Here is a 14,764-nt window from a genome sequence, read left to right as displayed (position 1 = left end):
TTTCTGTCCTATCCAGAGGCCTCAACTTTAGGCCTACACCCAAATTTAACCATGCTACACTTGTCAAAGACCTACCCTCCTTCTCTCAGTCCCTGCAATGGAAACATTTCTTTGCTGTCAATCCCTCCAACCAAAGCCAACCTAATTCCAACACTGAACCTTACCTCTCCCAGTTTAAACCACTATCCAACTAGGATCCCCTGCTATGTTATTTCAGGCAAGAGCATTAAGGTGGGGGGGGGGGGGGGGGGAGGAGATGACATGCAGTGTACATTAATAAGGCAGCAGAGGAACAATTATGGAAAGCCCTATGCTTTCTTGCACATAGCCAGGATATCTGTACATGATAGTAAAATATAATCACAGTGTAAAATGTCACAGATATATTGAACACAGGGGTTCATAACATGTTTCAGGTGCCTTGAGCTTTCCTGAGAAAAACCTTGCTGTAATTGGTAACTAGAAGTACAAGTGGTTGTACAAGTTTCTTTATCAGGTAAAAAGGGAAGAGCTTTTTATATTCTTGTAGGGCATGTAGAGATGGCGATGTCTCCTTGCTTAGATTTTCATCTATTATTACTCCTAGTCTCTTCACTGAGGGAGATAAGTTGATATTTGTTCCCTCTAAAGTTATTCCTTTTAGAATTAAAGATGCTAGAGATTTCTGATGTTTTGGGCTACCTACCAGTACCACTTCGGTTTTGGATGGATTGAAATTTAACCCTCTATTCTGTGCCCATTTTGAGAGTGCACACAGCTCAGTATTTAAATTTTCAATAATTGTCTCCAGGCTTATTAGTTTTACACTTAGATACACCTGTAGGTCATCAGCATACATGTGGTATTGGCAGTAGGACAAAACTGGTGACTCGTTACTGACATACAGTGAATAGAGTATAGGCTCTAACACCAAACCCTGGTGGGATGCCTAAAACTAGCTGCCTCCATTGTGACTTTATAGTGTTGGGCACAACACATTACTGGCACGACATAAGGCATGAGTGAAACCATTGCACTGTACATTGTGAAAAATTTAAGCTGCTAAGTTTGCCAAGTAAAATGTCAAAGTCGATAGTGTCAGAAGCTTTGCTGTGATATAAGAAGTCACGATGCTTGCCTCTCGTCCATCCAATACGAGCTTAAAGTCATCTGTTACCTTTATTAAGGCAGATGTTTTGCTGTGATGCTTTTGCATATCTGATTCTTATTCTTCTAGAAGACTGTGTGTAGTAAGGCCTTTGGACAGTACAAGAAGGCAAATAGGTTGCTGATCACAGGGTGCTGTGGTAACATTCTTTGTAGGTAGAGATTTCTGTTTCCAGGTCTCAGGCAAAACACTTGTGGTTAAGGACTGGTTGAAAATAGAAGTATGTCTACAAATTCCTTGCCTCTAGGTGGTAGCATAGTCACAGTGTGGCAATTGCTTTTGGTGGGAAATTCAAAAATTGGCTGGAAGTTCAATACAGGCCAGTTGTGCTGGGAAGTTTAAAAATCAAAGGTGGTGAATAGTTGGAAACTTATAAATCTACATGTACATCTACTGTACATCCATGCTCTGCAGACCAACATAAGGTGCATGGCAGAGGATATATTGTACTGTACCAGTTATTAGGGCTGCTTCCCATTCCATTCACATATGAAGTGCGGGAAGAATGGTTGTTCGAATACCTCTGTGCATGCAGTAATTATTCTAATCTTACCCTCATGATCACTATGTGAGTTATACATAGGGGATTATAGCATATTCATAGAATCATCATTTAAAACAGTTTCTTGAAGCTTTGTTAACTCTAGGGGGACCGGCATTAGCAAACTACCTAGAAGGGCAGCTACTGAGCATTTTGACCAGTGCAGTTTTTCTTCTTTGTTTTCGGTTTTACTTCTTAACTTAATTCAGTATGATGTCTTTATAGGTCAGTAGAGTATTATGCTTGTCATAAAAATGCTTTATGGTTAAAAATTTCTACAGAAATTATATTTAAATAAATAAAAAAGACCAAAGTGAAGAATACATTGTAAATACATAATCAATTTGAACTCAACTTGCAAATGCAAAGAAACGTATAATTATACAATAAAATTTTTATCTGTATGACCTGTACTCAGTCAAAGACCCAAACATGTCATAAAAGCGAAAAGTAAAGGAAAATAGACACAAATTGCTGTAGCAATAACGAGAAAATAGCATTTTTTTTCTCTCTATGACATCTTTTCAGTCAAGACCACAATCTTTGTCAAAACACTTTACACACACATACTGAATACTTCCAGCACAAGGACCACATATGAATTTCTTGGACAGCACATGCAGATTTCTAGTTTTGTTTGAACTTTTGCATCCTCCTGTCTGGCAGGTCTTTTGTACCAGAACCTTACGTATTTCAATGGTCACAATTAATGTGTGTACAGGTCCTTTCCTTGACTGTACACACACAGAGTTCTTCTGCTAATTTGAAAAGAAACTTTCACAAGCTAACTTTTTTTCCTGTTGCCTCTCTATAAAGAATCCAGGTGTTGATTTGAGCAAGGTTTAGGACGTTGAAGAACATGCGCATAGGTCACCTGCAGCAACCAAAGTTGACAGTGTACAGACGAGACATCTAGTCCAGAGTATCAACTCCAAATTTAGTGGAATTGTGGAAGCTCACAGTTTCAGGTAGTGTCTTGTGTGTTTGTTCGTCTACTGCAACTGACTGTGCACTGTGCTCAACATTTCTCTTGGTCCTCCCCAGATGGGAAGTAATTGTTCTGTCACCACATTGGTATAAAATAGTATCAAACTAAGATCTGGCAGTAGACTTTGCTGATGGGGGAACTTTTCTTCGGGTTTTCTTCAGTGTCCCCTCCATAGTTGTGTTCTCCTGTTTCAGCTGTTCTGCAAGATATTTGGCTGTGAAGAAATTATCATATGTTACAGTTCTTTCTTTCGAAGTGTAAGGAGACGGGAGAAGCCACGGAGAAAGATACAACCACTGCTTTTATACCGTACACTGGCGCACTACCGAGAAAAATCGGACGCATATTGAAGAACCACCGAGTAAAAATCATTTTTTGCACGCCCAATAAAACTCGAGCATTATTCGGAAGTGTCAAAGATGATTTCGATTTGCGGAAGGCCGGTATATACCCGACTCCATGTCAATGTGGGAAGACATAATTGGACAGACAGTGTGCACCGTCGAAGATCGTTGCAGAGAACACCAGAGGCACACTCGACTGATGTATCAAGAAGTCAGCGGTCGCAGAGCACTGTTTGTCCGGGAATCACGCGTTGAACTAAGAACTTAAATTGATCTTGGCACAGACATCCGAATACTGGGACAACGTCGTTAGAGAGGCCATAGAAGTTCGTACCAGGGACGATCTTGTCAACTGAGATTGCGGCTAAAATCTTAGCAAGGCTCGGGAACCAGCACTAAGTTTAATTAAGTGGACTCTCAGCAAACAAAACTATCTGGCGACCAGGGCGCCAGCACAGATGGCGACGCTAGCTTCTCCGCGACCGCCGACGCGCTGCCACGGGCTCGGACTGCGGACGCAGCGATTCGCAGGGGCTGGGGTATTAGTCGGCCGCGCGCCCTCAGGAGCTCGGTTTGTCAGCACACCTGACGATGGCGACATGTTGGATCGCCGAAACATTGTGCCCGTTGGTTACTATGAACCAGCTGTTCTCCCGTGGACTGGTCGATCAACAAATACATCAGGAGAAACTGAAGAATCACATCATGTTTCTCGTGTGTTTGTTTTACGCATAATTAGAACCGCACATTGTTCAATGCCAGTCCGTTGTGTACTTTAGATCCTTACAAAATATAAATTGCATTTTGTAATTGACAAACATTAGTTTATCCCGTAACCTATGCGTTTTTATGTCGCCAGAACAGTGGCTTTTGAAGCAAATACAATTTACGTGCGCAAAGAAAAAATCTGGTTATTGTTGTTATTTTGTACCCAGTGGAAGGGTATTCACAATGAAAGTGTTTCCTGTTATTAGTGATAGGTGTGAAAGTAACAGAAACATATCTGATATAATCTCTCTGAAGTATTGGAGCGACGTTTGATATGTTTTTGTTTTGTTGTGTTTTTTAATTTACTTTTTTGAGGAAATGCTTTTTACAGCGTTATATGATAGCTCTATATTCTTTTTTTTTGTTTTTGCTACAATTCCCATCTGTTTCACGTTACGAATCAACCATTGTTGGATGTAACCTGAATTAAACACTGACAATTTCGATTTTGCTGTAGGTCTGTTTACTTTTAAGTAAAAGACAGCTCAATCACACGGTTGACAGCTCCCACTTTCTAGGGGAATCTAGTAAGAAACTAATCGCATACGCAAACAAAGGGATCGAAATGAGATAACGCCGAATATTCGTAGGTGTGCAACACACCTAACGCACAGGTAACATTGTCACGTCTTAAACGGACCAAGGCTATCAGGGAAACTATTGTAGTCAATGCTTATTTAGGATAGCCTATGGCAGTTTCACAACTCTAGTGCTCCCTGAATCTAGTTTAGAATTTCTTTCCTGGCTGGGGCTATGTGCTGTTTACTGCAGCCATTGCTTTTGATTATATATATATATATATATATACCAGAATCTTGAAGAGTATTTCCACTGTTATAGATGTAATGGTGGAGTCTGAATTTTAGCATGTTATTTGTACGAAAACCTATTTTAATATTTGCTTTACGAAAGTTCTCTCAGTTTTGTCGGAAGTCTTTCCATTGTAAGTTACAGCCACGTATTTTCTGTTGTTGCTGTTCTTAGCTACGGTGTGGCATCCACTTATTTGTTTTAGTTTCTTCCTCTTTATGTCATTATAAACTAGCTGACAAGCCCAGCATTGTCTGGGTATTCATTTTGCCAGTTTTCTATCAGAAATGAAAAGAAAAATGGAACTTTGTTTGCAGCGCAATGTCCCGGACAGTTTCTGTACGCTAGGCGGAGTTGTTTTGCGTGTCTACAAAGCGATTTTGTAGACGTCTCCATGGCAACGCCTCTTCGTAACTATACGGACGGCCTACCGCCGTTTGCACTTCGCAGTTTAAAGCTGTCAAAAGTAGTATTAGATGCCAGTGATTTCCTTAAGTTGACTCGACTAGGTGCGTCTTACTAGTAGAGAATAAGTCTATTAAAACTTCACTCCTAATGCGGGATCTTTTCGCGTATCTCAGTCTTTATAACATCATATCTCTTGAATTATGTGTCGTACAATGATTTATTTGTGTAGGTATATTAAGCGGCATACAGTATGTGGATTGTATCTGCTAAAAGTGTTGCGAATAGAGGTAGTCGTAAAGAAGTAATAAATATCAGAGCCATGCACAGTGCGGCAGTTTTCCATGCATCGCATTGTTTATGACGTCACGTTTCCAGAACTCTGATGAATACGTGATTCTTACTCTGAGCGATTGTAAGGGATTGTGTACCAAGTTTGGTTGAAACCGATCCAGTGGTATAGGAGGAGATGTAGAAAGGCGCGCGCGCACGCACACACACACACACACACACACACACACACACACACACATATATATATATATATTTTATAGTTCGTATGGATTTTCACCATTTCCTTGCCTCTGTATCCATTCGCCATGGCCACTTGATCAAAAACACTCAGTTACTTTTCTACTTGCTGCTAGCTTAGTGGCAATCTTGATACCCTCTACACAATTTCATTCTAGTTTGCTCACTTGTTTCGTCGAGGGTGACATGAGCTCTCATTAATAACAATGTCTGCATACAGGTGTTTTCTGTTATGCTGAATTCATGGTTTCTGTCTGTCTTTATCGTTGTTAAGTCTAAGTAGTTCGTATGGTTATCTTCCTTAAAGTGCCTAGTGAATTTAACCTCAGGCTATTGTATTGTATGTTAACTGGGGGCCTAAAAACGACGGAGAGGCTCCGTCCCCGCCGCAGCTGCAGTGGTCCACAACCCCACGACGACCATCGCAGTCCACTTCACCCCTCCGCCGCCTCACACCAGACCCAGGGTTATTGTGCGGTTCGGCCCCCAGTCGACCACCCTCCCCCCTCCCCCCTCCCTATGGAACGTCTCACACCAGACGAGTGTAACCCCTATGGTTGCGTGATTGAGTAATGGTGGTGTACGCGTACGTGGAGAAACTGCCGTCATAGTGTAGCTGAGGCGGAATAAGGGGAACCACCCCACATTCGCCGAGGCAGATGGAAAACCGCCTAAAAACCATCCACAAGCTGGCCGGCTCACCGGACCTCGACCCAAGTCCGCCGGACGGATTCGTGACGGCGACCAGGCGCTCCTTCCCACTCCAGAAAGCCGTGCGTTAGATCGCACGGCTAACCGCGCGGGCTCACCTCAGGGTACTGAGCACTCATTTGATGTACTACGTTTTCAAGTTTCATTTTTGTTTCCTTTGTGTAATAAAATCGAAACATCTGTGTATTTACTACTGTGGTGTTATATTTACGTGAAAGAATTTGTTTTTCAGGTAATGTACAAAAATGTAAGGTTCCAGGTTAGATGTTTGATGACGATATGGTATCATAGCATTATGCATTTCGTAGAGTATTTCCTGTTGGTTAATTTTACTGTTTCGACACATCTGGGGACGGTTCGTATCGAATCGAAACTGGTCATTTTAAATAATGAATGTAGGTGGATAAAAAATCTGTTTCAGAATCAATGGTTACAGACTTCTGCTATGACATTACGTCAAGTTTTGCAAAAAATACTATTTCAGTATATGGCAATGTCTTAATAATTTGTACTCAACACGTCGTAATTCATTGGGTAGCTAACAGATCGGAGGAATAAAGAAACATATTATTCAAAAGTTTCAAAAGCAGTTAGTTCATTATTTTGTATTTAATACTGAAGAAAAAATGGGGAATTTTTCAAACGTCATTGAACTTGGACTCTAATTTCACGGTAGCCATTAAAAATGCTGGTGCCATTTTGCATAACTTTGTGTGTGACATAGGTGGCGTGGAGCAGAAAATACATTGTTGATAACTGGATTTTAAAAAGTGCAGCTGAGTAAACGGATATATGGTGGAATTTCAGCAAATAACGTTAGAACATATCCATCGGTTCGTTTCATATACCTTGACTAAATATGTCAGTTGCGAGTAACTTTTGCTGCACCGTATCGACTGTCGTGTTAAATTCTTATCCTGGCGAGACTGCACTTAAACTTCTGCAGACGAGATGGATCGAACTAGGTGTTTTACTGCGTTTATTCCTATGGATGCGATTTTATTTTCTTTCATTCCTCATTCAACGTGTAGATTATCACTGAGTGATTGTGTTGGTGTTTGAGAATTAACGGAGGCAGGGAAGGTAATGGACCGTAACAGGGGAAACAGTTTGTAGGGAGATTTTCAGACGTCACGAATCTTTTGCCCTACTACTTGTAAACAGAGAGAGAGAGAGAGAGAGAGCATTTCCCGAGTCACCGATGGTTTACGCATCGCAGAGAGGAACAGGGCCTGAGAAGGACAGAAAAACGCGAAGCCTCGAGTAAGTTAGTGATTGGAGATTTCAAATGTAACTAATCCCTCCCCTCTGCTTTTTGAACAGAGCAGCTGTTCTCTGGACAGCATCGAGGTGGAGATGACAGACGAGATCGACTGGATCAAGGATGAAAAATTAATTACAAGAGCGACAGTTATGTGGCTGTTGTGTAAACGGCACCGGTACACAGTTGTCGGGAGGGATGAGACGTTTCAGACGCGTCCACCGAACGCCGTGGCGATAAAACAGAAGGCGGCTGCAGCGCTGTCGCTTTGTGAAGCTGACTGCTGCGTGTCGACTAGACTTGACCACTGTTTCTATGTTTCGATACAGTGTATCGATACGTGGAACTGTTTCAGTGTTTCGGAACGGCTGTGGTTCACTGTTTCGAAACAGTGGTGTTTCATTCCGCCCCTGTCTCGGATAACCGGACCAGATTCGATCTCGAGCCAGACACAGAAACTGTATCGTTGTTTCAAAATAAGGCTGTTTCAGTCCACCTGTGCTTGTATCGAAACAGTGATGTTTCATTCCGCTCTGTGTCGGACGAGATTCGGGCTTGGCATAGGTACTGAAACACAACATAACACTTCATGAAACACTTTCAATAGTGTCGAAATCTTTTTGACAAGCAATAGCGCGAAGCTGAAGATATCCGAAAATAAAGCTTCGTTTCTAGCTGACTGTCCTATTACGAAATGGCGTAACATCTGCTTTATAAACACTAACCAAACAATAAAACAACGCATACTATGCACATTCAAAATAATAAATATGTGAAAATCATTCAGTTAAATTACACTTTTTTATAACACACGCTTCTCTGTTCATGTACAGTAATCACATTAATATACGCAAATAAGCCTACAACATTTTGAATAAAACAAAGGCGTAGAGTGACAGTTATTAGACATATACATAAATTTGATGTAGGTATAATTGCAAGCAATCTGTTTGACGTATCACTGATAGTGTAATTGTGAACAGAAAAGGCTGGGAAGCATGGTGAATTTATAGTAACGGTTCGAAAACCCTTGAAGGAAAAATTTTTTTTCTGTTATACTTCGTTATTTATTCGAATTATTTGGCGTTATTTGTGAGTCTATAGTCACTCTGCCTATTATCCACAATGATTCCCTTTGTGTGAATGGAAATTAGCAGGATGGGTATATTACCCATACTAACAGAATATGGGTATCCCAGTAGCATATCCGTTGTTTCTGCAGTTTGCTCCCAGTTCCAGTTCCGTTTGTGGTAGTTCTTGTCTTCAGCTATGGCTGTCCTCAGCCAATTGAAAAGTATGGAAGTCACACGACACGAAAGCAGCGCATTTGCTGCAGGAAATACAAAACTGCCAAGACACCTAAGTGATAGTTTCATGCTTTCTGCGACATGATTAGCGCTCTCGCACCTCATTTGTGTTTATATGACATACTTATAGAGTAGACATTCAAGATGATAATATGCGTAGGTTATTACATTACAAAACACAAACTGTTTCACTGTTTCGAAACAGCGCATCGAAACATTACATTGTACTGTTTCATTGTTTCGAAACAGTTACGTGTTTCAGTTTGCCCATCTCTAATGTCGACTGCTAATGCCGGCTGTTAGTGAGGGCGAACCACGTCAGCGAGTGGAGCGGGGCTGTGGGGCAACGTCGGTGTTTACATCTGGCGGTTCCTGACGTGCGTCACTCTTGTCTGCACTGCTTGAGTCTTCCTATGTTTTAAAACTACAGAAAGGGCCACGAGAATAATAACCAGAAATTGTAGACGAGCTCATTGTACAGATCTGTGCAACATAATGGGAATTCTAACTACAGCAAGTGAGTAGATTTACCAGTCAGTTGTAAACATTACACACAATGCTGATAATTACTGCACAAGCTCTGTCAAAGACTGAGCAATAGGAGCTAGACTGAACATACATTTAGTAAGAAAGAATAAACATAAAACTCAAAACAGCATTTTATACCAAAAAGTAAAACTGTACAATAAATTTCAGAGAGGGATTAAAGAAATTACTGAACCAAACTTATTAAAAAATGCAGTTACAAAGTACCAGTTAAGCACTACATTCTATAGAGTGAAAGATTCTTAGATAATACATCTACATCTACATCTACATTTATACTCCGCAAGCCACCCAACGGTGTGTGGCGGAGGGCACTTTACGTGCCACTGTCATTATCTCCCTTTCCTGTTCCAGTCGCGTATGGTTCGCGGGAAGAACGACTGTCTGAAAGCCTCTGTGCGCGCTCTAATCTCTCTAATTTTACATTCGTGATCTCCTCGGGAGGTATAAGTAGGGGGAAGCAATATATTCGATACCTCATCCAGAAACGCACCCTCTCGAAACATGGCGAGCAAGCTACACCGCGATGCAGAGCGCCTCTCTTGCAGAGTCTGCCACTTGAGTTTGTTAAACATCTCCGTAACGCTATCACGGTTACCAAATAACCCTGTGACGAAACGCGCCGCTCTCCTTTGGATCTTCTCTATCTCCTCCGTCAACCCGATCTGGTACGGATCCCACACTGATGAGCAATACTCAAGTATAGGTCGAACGAGTGTTTTGCAAGCCACCTCCTTTGTTGATGGACTACATTTTCTAAGGACTCTCCCAATGAATCTCAACTTGGTACCCGCCTTACCAACAATTTATTTTATATGATCATTCCACTTCAAATCGTTCCGCACGCATACTCCCAGATATTTTACAGAAGTAACTGCTACCAGTGTTTGTTCCGCTATCATATAATCATACAATAAAGGATCCTTCTTTCTATGTATTCGCAATACATTACATTTGTCTATGTTAAGGGTCAGTTGCCACTCCCTGCACCAAGTGCCTATCCGCTGCAGATCTTCCTGCATTTCGCTACAATTTTCTAATGCTGCAACTTCTCTGTATACTACAGCATCATCCGCGAAAAGCCGCATGGAACTTCCGACACTATCTACTAGGTCATTTATATATATTGTGAAAAGCAATGGTCCCATAACACTCCCCTGTGGCACGCCAGAGGTTACTTTAATGTTTGTAGACGTCTCTCCGTTGATAACAACATGCTGTGTTCTGTTTGCTAAAAACTCTTCAATCCAGCCACACAGCTGGTCTGATATTCCGTAGGCTCTTACTTTGTTTATCAGGCGACAGTGCGGAACTGTATCGAACGCCTTCCGGAAGTCAAGAAAAATAGCATCTACCTGGGAGCCTGTGTCTAATATTTTCTGGGTCTCATGAACAAATAAAGCGAGTTGGGTTTCACACGATCGCTGTTTCCGGAATCCATGTTGATTCCTACATAGTAGATTCTGCGTTTCCAAAAACGACATGATACTCGAGCAAAACACATGTTCTAAAATTCTACAACAGATCGACGTCAGAGATATAGGTCTATAGTTTTGCGCATCTGCTCGACGACCCTTCTTGAAGACTGGGACTACCTGTGCTCTTTTCCAATCATTTGGAACCTTCTGTTCCTCTAGAGACTTGCGGTACACGGCTGTTAGAAGGGGGGCAAGTTCTTTCGCGTACTCTGTGTAGAATCGAATTGGTATCCCGTCAGGTCCAGTGGACTTTCCTCTGTTGAGTGATTCCAGTTGCTTTTCTATTCCTTGGACACTTATTTCGATGTCAGCCATTTTTTCGTTGGTGCGAGGATTTAGAGAAGGAACTGCAGTGCGGTCTTCCTCTGTGAAACAGCTTTGGAAAAAGGTGTTTAGTATTTCAGCTTTACGCTTGTCATCCTCTGTTTCAATGCCATCATCATCCCGGAGTGTCTGGACATGATGTTTCGAGCCACTTACTGATTTAACGTAAGACCAGAACTTCCTAGGATTTTCTGTCAAGTCGGTACCTAGTATTTTACTTTCGAATTCACTGAACGCTTCACGCATAGCCCTCCTTACGCTAACTTTGACATCGTTTAGCTTCTGTTTGTCTGAGAGGTTTTGGCTGCGTTTAAACTTGGAGTGTAGGGTTTGGTAAAATAGTAAAACACTTATCATTTGACGTAACTCTTGCACACACTTTTCTGGAAAACCTTACTTCTTAAGCTATGCAGTGTGCAATACTAACACGCTATCCTATTTCCGAGCTCAACGTCTCACTCTTTATACAGGGGTGCTGACTCGGGTTTTCACGCTAGCAAACGAAAAGTTGTGCTACACAAAATGAAAACCAGCCATCATTAATATGGTCGTGACAGATACTGTGTGTAGTGTAACATTATGAAACAACGTTTGTACAGAGTGTGTAACGGGCGCAGTAACTGGGATTGAGAAGTGAATGTTCAGTGTAGCAGCAGCCTTTTACTTTATTGAATAACTTGTCTGTATACCAGTATTGTACACCATGGATAAACTGAACTATATAGCACTGTTTGGAACACCCTGGATTTATATTCGTGACGGTGGAGGCTCCAGTCCTCATCCAGTCATCCTGATTTAAGTGTTTCATGGTTTTCCTAAATTATTAATGCTGGGCTAGAGCTGACTACCGGCCCACCCTTGTCAAACTGTAATATATAAATTCGTGTGTATATGAATTGTTTCTGCTGCTCTTAAATTGTAATACCATGGCATCTACAATATCTTTGTGAGTGTGGTCTACAGACGAATAAAACTAGTACTACTGCTACTATTAGTAGTAGTACTAATACTAAATTATACTTGTCCAAAGAGTTCTTAGCGGTGTCCTGTCATGGTGGAAGTAGATCTGGAAGTACTAATTACATTAGTATCTCATAGACCCATTTTATGGAACCAAATGAAAATCTTGGTAAGCTCATAACAGTTACAAGAAATGCTTGGATCGAGCTATTGAAAGAATTGAACAACGGCTTGAAAGGGATCGGTGAAAACATGACAAACAATTATGGTAAATATAGTCCTATATTTAGTGTATTAAAATCACCATATTTTCAAACAGTGTTGACACAAGAAATCTTAGAATACTACCATTTACTTCCAGAAGTCGGTATCAGCAAATAATCCATCATTGGTTTTCAGACATAACGAGTATTTGCTGAAATTACCCCATAGATGCAATCATTTCTAGTTGCACTTCGAAGGTCACTTATTGACAAGCCTAAACAATATCAGTGGAAAATGGGGGTGCAAATTTTGAATTTACAGTTTTCACCTATTAAAAAAAGTTATAATCCAACATTTTTTTTTTCGCTCACCTGATTGCGACTGCCAACTTACGCAGAGGTGACAGAAGGCAGGGGATATCTCCTAATATCATGTCAGACCTCCTTCTGCACAGAGTAGTCCAGATGCTCGATGTGGCACACACGCAACAAGTTGTTGAAACTTCTCTGCAGAAATACTGAGCCACACTGCCTTTATAGCCATCTACACACATCAAAAAAAGTTTTGCATCACCCCGGTCCCCAGAATGCCTGAAGATAGACGTTGACTGTGGATATTGTATCATATACACAGTCCCTTTGACTGTTTAGGGATGTCACTAAACACGCCCAAAGATGTAAACAATCATGCATCAGCAACACCTATTACACGGAGGGGTCAACAGCCGATCAGTTCCAAAAATTCCACCAGGAAGGAGGTACACGGCTCGTGTTGCCTGCAGTTCAACCATGCCTAGACGGTCAATACCACGATTCGGTCACGTCCGCATTGTTACTTTGTGCCAGGAAGGGCTCTCAACAAGGGAAGTGTCCAGGAGTCTCGGAGTAAACCAAAGCGATGTTGTTCGGACATGGAACTGTCGATGACATGTCTAGCTCAGGATGCCCAAGGGCTACTACTGCAGTGGATGACCGCTACCTACGTAGGAAACCTGACAGCAACGCCATCATGTTGAATAATGCTTTTTGTGCAGCCTCAGGACATCGTGTTACGACTCGAACTCTGCGCAATAGGCTGCATGATGCGCAACTTCACTCCCGACGTAAACATGGAGAGGTCCATCTTTGCAATCACGATACCATGCAGCGCGGTACAGATGGATCCAACAACATGCCGAATGGACCACTCAGCATTGGCATCACGTTCTCTTCACCGATGAGTGTCACATATGTTTTCAACCAGAAAATCGTCGGAGACATGTTTGGATGCAATCTGGCCACGCTGAACGCCTTTGACATACTGTACAACGAGTGCGGGAAGGTGGAGGTTCGCTGCTGTTTTGGAGTGCCATTATGTGGGGCCGGCGTACGTCGCTGGTGGTGATGGAAGGCGCCGTAACGGTTGCACAATACGTGAATGCCATCCTCCGACCGATAGAGAAACCGTATCGGCAGCATATTGGAGAGGGTTTCATCTTCATGGACGACAATTTTCGCCCCCATCGTGCACATCTTGTGAATGACTTCCTTTTGGATAACGACATCGCTCGACTAGAGTGGCCAGCTTGTTTTCCAGACATAAACCCTATCGAACATGTCTGGGATAGATTGAAAAGGGCTGTTTATGGACGACGTGACCAACCAACCATTCTGAGGGATCTACGCCAAATCGACGTTGAGGAGTGGGACAATTTGGACCAACAGTGGTTTGATGAACTTGTGGACAGTATGATTCGACGAATACAGGCATGCATCAATGCGAGAGGACGTGCTACTGGCTATTAGAGGTACCGGTGTGTACAGCAGTCTGGACCACTACCTCTGAAGGTCTCGCTGTATGGTGGCACAACATACAGTGTGTTTCTTTTCATGAGCAATAAAAAGGACGGAAATGATGTTTATGTTGATCTGTATTCCAATTTTCTATACAGGTTCCTGAACTCTCGGAACAGAGATGATGCAAAACTTTTTTGATGTGTATATAATCACGAGAGTGCTGCAGGTGGGTGATTTTGTGCGTGTACCGATCTCTCGATTATGTCCCATAAATGTTCGATGGGATTCACGTCGAGTGATCGGTGTGGCGAAATCATTCACACGAATTGTCCAGAATGTTCTTCAAACCAATTGCGAACAATTGAGTCCCAGTGACATGCAGTATTGTGATCCATAAAATTTCTATCGTTGTTTGGAAACATGAAGTCCATGAATGGCTGCAAATGGTCTCCAAGTAGCCGAACATAACCATTTCTAGTCAATGATTGGTTCATATGGACCAGAGGACCTAGTCCCATCCATGTAAACACAGCCCACACTGTGGAGCCACCAGCAGTGTGCACAGGGCCTTGTTGACAACTTGGATCCATGGGTATGTGGGGTCTGCACCACACTCGAACCCTACCATCAGCTCTTACCAACTGAAATCAGGACTCATCTGACC

The sequence above is a fragment of the Schistocerca cancellata genome, chromosome 7 (assembly GCF_023864275.1).
Source record: "Schistocerca cancellata isolate TAMUIC-IGC-003103 chromosome 7, iqSchCanc2.1, whole genome shotgun sequence".
NCBI classification, from domain to species: domain Eukaryota; kingdom Metazoa; phylum Arthropoda; class Insecta; order Orthoptera; family Acrididae; genus Schistocerca; species Schistocerca cancellata.
The sequence above is the reverse complement of the archived record's forward strand: the minus strand, read 5'-3'. Positions refer to the sequence as shown.